The following is a 6,048-nucleotide window of genomic DNA, read 5'->3' as shown; positions in this document are numbered from 1 at the left end:
TAGAGTGGGTGTATCAAAGGTTATATTAGGGTATGAGGAGGTGCATCTGATTATCATATGGATGATGTCATCAGTGATGTCATTTTAGATGTCAACAGTGATGTCATCAGTGATGTCACTGTAGTTGACACAGGCATTAAGGAATGCTTTTTTTGTCACATACTTTAACTAAATCTGAGGACACAGTTCAATTGTCTCTGCCTTAAATAAATCTAGACTGAATTGTATGTTGTCTGTAGTGCTGATGCACCACTGGTATCAAGTGGTAAACTCTGTTGATCGCAGTGTACATTTGAAAACAGAACTCAGTACAGACATTGAGGAATGTTTTTTGTGGCATCCTTTAACAAAATAGTCTTTGCCTTACATAAATCAAGGATAACTTGAATGCTGTCCGTAGTGTAGATGGAAAGCTGAATTGAAGTTGTGAACCCTGCTGTCCGCAGTGTAGATCGAAGGCAGTAGTCGACACAAACATCGATGAATGCTTTTTTGTCACAGTTAACAAAATCTGAGAACACAGTACAATTGTCTCTGCCTTCAATAAATCAAGAATTAATTTAATGTTATCTGTAGTGCTGATGCGATTCTGGTATGTAGTAGTGAGCTCTGTTGATCGCCGTGTACATTTGAAGGCAATACTCAGTATAGACATTGAAGAATATTTTTTGTTGCATCATTTAACAATATTGTATCTGCCTTAAATAAATGTCAATGTAAATGTAAATGTGGGATACATGGAAAGCTAAATTCAAGTTGTGAACCCTGCTGTCCGCAGTGTAGATCGAAGGCAGTAGTTGACACAGATATCGATAAATGCTTTTTTGTCACATACTTTAACAAAATCTGTCGACATAGTACAATTATCCCTGCCTTAAATAAATTGAGACTGAATTCAATGTTGTCTGTCGTGCTTATCCGAAACTGGTATCAAGTTGTAAACTCTACTGACCGCATTGTAGATCAAAGGCAGTAGTCAGCACAGATATTTACGAATAATTTTTGTCACTTATTTTAACAAAGTCTGAGGACATAGAGTAGAATTGTCTCTACCTTACATAAATCAAGGATAACTTCAATGCTGTCCGTAGTGTAGATCCAAAGCTGAATTCAAGGTGTGAACCCTGCTGTCTGCAGTGTACATCGAAGGCAGTAGTCGATACAAATATAAGTCTGCGGTGCTGTGGTGCTGAGTTCACAATGGGCCTATACCGAGGAGGCACGTGCTCATGGCGGCAGCCATGTGGCAAGGTGAGGACCTTCGCTGTGGGGGAGTGTCTTCTCTTTGCAGAAGTGAACCACGCCCAAGTCGTAGCCTAATTCTTTATAGTCTTACACTGACTTTGCATACGTTGGACCAGCCCACTCCGCTTCTGCTTCAAGGGGGGAAACACACCTACGTGACCGAGATATTCCTCAGTGTGTGAGATAATTTGATTGCATCCACTATGCAGAACACTACACGTATCAATAGTATATCTACACACGGAATAGTTTTTCGTTTATATAGTGAGTTGTGTATAGCATTTCACTAGTAGTCTTGGCATTCTGTGAATTATTGTTGATGTGCGAGTTCCTTCCCTTATACGTAGTTGGTTGCCACATCTCTGAACATTGAGCTAGTGTGCTGTTGAGGGGGTATATTATTTTGGGAAGGTCCGTTGTCCTGTTTTGCACTGCCTGTGAAGTAGTAGAGGGGTAGGGGTTGGGAGGGGTGGTTGTAGTGGTGGTGGCGCTGGGTATAGTGATTTTGTTTGGTGTTGGAAGTGTATAATTAGTACCTCTATGTATGTATGTATTGCGACTTATATAGCGCACGTATCACCCGAAGGTATCAAGGCGCTTGCTTAGGGAACCCGTCCTGGTATTCCCCTGTGAGATACCCCGGCAGGGTATCCACAAGGTGAAAGCCAGGCATCCCGCCGCGAGGGGCCGTAGTGGAGATTAAGCAAGCTATTGCCCAGAGTCGCAGAGTGTGACCCCGTGAGTCGAGTAGGCACCGGAGCGAGAATTGTCGAGTCCGTGGAATTTTTGAGCCAGAGACCCGCCGAGGCGGGGAATCGAACCCTGGTCCACGGCCGATCTCAGCTTCCGGGTCTGCCGCCTCTAACCACTGAGCCACGCTTCTCCACTACCTCTATCACATATTGCTCTTTAAATATGGGTGTGAGTTGGATGTAATTCACACAGTACATAGTCAACATCCTTATACTAGTTAAATGTTGATGCTAATTTGTTAGTGGCAAGTGGAACTATTGCCTGTTTTTTTATGTAGCATTGCAGATTTGGTTTCTTGTTGAAATTATGGGGAAGTGGTCAACATTATAGTTAGGAATTGTCATTTAAAAAATCTTTGAAATTCACTGAAAAAACCATAGGTTTCAGGCAGGTTATAGTTAGGAATTAATATTTAAAAGACCTTTGAAATTCACTGAAAAAACCATAGGTTTCAAGCAGGTTACAGTTAGGAATTATCCTTTAAAAAACCTTAGAAATTCATTGAAAAAACCAAAGGTTTCAGGGGTGTTGTAGTTAGCTGGACATTTCACTCATACAAAACCATTGAAATTCCTCCTTTATAGTTAGTTGTATTAACTGTAACTCTCGCGCGCAATCTACTGGTGATGATGTCACATATTACATCATTCATGACATGGTAAGTGACATTACTGATGACATCACTGATGACATCTCAAATGACATCACGGATGACCACTGATGACTTCATCCATGTGACAATCAGATACACCTCATCATACACTAGTATAACCTTTCATCACTCACTTGAAAAATAAAGAGTATCATAGTTGAATCCATCGACACACCAATACAAGTATCTAAAAACCTGCTCAGTGATTTCTAGACCTACACACACATCTAATCAATTACCTATAGATTCACTCATACATGCTGTCAATGATCAATAGAACACTATCAAATATACTTAAACACCTATATTGATATTACACATCAGCAAACAACCTATTCAGTTATGCAGTCATCCTACTCACGTTTGCAAAGCATGTTTCATATTTTCATTTACTCAGCTACACACTTATACAAATAGCACTTTATTTATTCATATAGATAGTAACTCATTCTTGGCGTGTTATGAAATTACTATTACAAGTATACAGTTATCTTTACAGTCACTCATGCAATCAATGAGTTTTATGTATACTTATTTATATACGACCGTCACATACACTGCCTTTTATTTTTTCAACTTTGTTGGACATGTACCATTGAGAAATATTTTTGCTCATCACCACACCCATAAAGTTATTCACTCACCCAAACAACTATTATAGCACGTAGTCTTAACCTCATATACGCACTGCATTAACTATTCACATATCTTTGGGCAGTCACAGATCCTCCACCAAACCACACACACATTCACTCTCCCATACAAATAATCAGTTAACTAATCAATAACTAATGTAGAGTTTTACGTAGCTAGTAACCAAATGGTGCAGCAGTTTACACAGCAATTGACAAAGTAATACAGATATTCACACAGTTTAGTCACTATCCAATATATTTAGTGAGACACTATAAATTAGTGAAGTAAACAGTCAATCACAACCAACCAACGTGTTTCCCTATCTCAATAGCTTGATCACGTGATCAAGCTATTGAGATAGCGAAACGCGTTGGTTGTCCCTGTTAATCCTCGTGTGCTAGAATGGATTAAATGGAAGAAAGGAGAAACTCTAACCTGTGAGTGTGTTTTCATTGTGATTTTCAAACGGATATCTTGTAGAAAATATAATGGCGGCGGGGCTCTACAGAGGAATTTGCACCGATTAAAGGAAGCGCCCGAGGTCTGCGTTGGTGAGCCAGTGTTGGGAAAGAGATATATATATATATATATATATATATATATATATATATATATATATATGTCCACAAACTCCTCCGAAAAAGAGATGAGGCCACAGCAGGGGAACCATTGGAGTCAGCTTTAATCAGGTAACATACATCATGGCGAATGCATTTCGGCGTCTGTTTGCCTTCTTCAGCGCCGGGGGTGTAGATAGGATGCAGGCACTAGTTGTGGATTTAAATACTGCGCCCATCCTAAGTGCTCATGAATCGCTCCACCCATCAGGTGGTTACCTTGAGCTAATACCTCCTGTGGGCCGCCTGGTGCATGGTGCCTACAGGTCCCAGAATGTACGATTCCTGTTGCCAGGTATTGCGGCGGTGAATTAGAGCTATGATGTTTAGAGCTGTGATGTTAAGAAACCCCCAAAGTCTGTGTGTCCCACGAATTCCGCTCACTCCTCAAGTCCCCAGACCGCAGCAACCTCCAAGTCACAGGGGTCATTACAGCGAACAAGGCTGGAAATCCACCTCGCCCAGCGTGCCGTCAATGACTGCCTCACCGCTCCATCTCCTCCCGGGCTTGAAGGTGGGCCTATATATATACAGAGAGAGAGAGAGAGAAAGAGAGAGAGTAATGGGGAGAATGTAATTAAGATGGAAAAGAACAGATAGTGAGCTTGAAATGGGAGATACCAGAGTGAGAGATGTTGAACAACACCACAGCACCACAACAATAAGGCTAAGGCAATCTTTATATTTTGTTATGTTAAGGGTATTTGTGAAGTGCACAGATCACCCTGGCAATTATCCTGGTGATTATAAAGCATAGGCTTAGTCGGCTGCGATTGGGCCTTGTCCAGGTGAAGAACCACATTTTCAGTTTCTTGTGAACTCAAGTACTTAGGAGGCAGCTCTAATGTGTAAGGGTAGGTCGTCCTGGCTTTAGGCATGAGGTAGGGGAAAACACAACTGACTCTGTATGTGGGGAATGTGTGTGAGCAGGATTCTGACTGAGCAGAGGTGTCTGGTGGTTGTGTTGTGTTTGAGTTAGTCAATGGTGGCACAGTTGAGGTCTTTGTCGGGCGGGCTGATGTGAGCACAGGGGAAAACCTAAGTGTGAGTTTGGCCACTGGGTTTTGTATGGTCTGAAGCAGGAGTGGCCCATACATGAAAGAGCAGTGGGGCGGGGTGGGGGGGACTTAACCGATGACGAGGGAAAATAAAATAAATAATTAATGTTTCCGCTTCGTCATCTGTCGAGGACCTCCCCTATCACACCCCACACTCATACCTGCACGGGCCACTCCTGGTCTGAAGTCTTCTAGCAGTCAGACAATAATTCTGACAGAGTGTATTGCTATTGCCCAGTTTGCTGGTGATGAGTGTCTGGGTGGCCATTCTGAATGTGCTGACTGGGAGCCATTTGAAGATTTCATTGAGCATTTTGAGGGTGTGGTTGCAGGAGGGGTTGACTATGTTGAAAAAGAAAACTTTACAGCATAATTCACCCTATTGCTTTTGATATCTTCATAAGAAGTCTGCCTTTCACTGTGTCACTAGGCAGTGCTGTTTGTGGATGGTGCTGATACCAATCTCCAAAGAAACCTTTTGGCCACCAGTACACATGATTGTTTAGCAAATTAAGCAGTGGGTTGGAGTGAAGGTGCTATGAATGTGACAGATTTACTTGGCAGCTATGTTTTAAAATTGTAAAAGTTGGTCTAGACTATTTTGAAATTGTTTTTCATGTGGAACATCACATGTAAACCCCTTAACATGAAGGATGTTGGTGTTTTATATATTCACTTCCCTGATATAATATCCCTGGCATTGTTGAATTAGGCAAACCCCAAAGTGAGTAGATGGAGGAGAAAAGCACATAACTTGTGAGGGCAGGTCAACTTGAAGGGTGCAACAGGAGGAATTTCCTGCAGGAGCTTCTGTTAGTTCATGTGTACTAAACATTAAAGTACGGCTTGGGGGCACCACAAATAAATGGAAGGGCTCCAATCACGGCGCCCTCAAATCATGGTCCCCTCAGTGGACAAAAGCTCTGCATGCTCCCCTACACTGCTAGCTGCACCTTCCATCTTTCTGCGAGAGAGCACAGGCATTTGTTCAGGAGAAGGAACATGAGTACTGCACTGGCTGAGGGTGCAGCCATTGTGAACTGGATGGAGCTACAGGAGTCACTTGAGAGCATTACCACTGGATTAT

The sequence above is a fragment of the Lissotriton helveticus genome, chromosome 3_1 (assembly GCF_964261635.1).
Source record: "Lissotriton helveticus chromosome 3_1, aLisHel1.1, whole genome shotgun sequence".
Taxonomy (NCBI): Eukaryota; Metazoa; Chordata; class Amphibia; order Caudata; family Salamandridae; genus Lissotriton; species Lissotriton helveticus.
The sequence above is the reverse complement of the archived record's forward strand: the minus strand, read 5'-3'. Positions refer to the sequence as shown.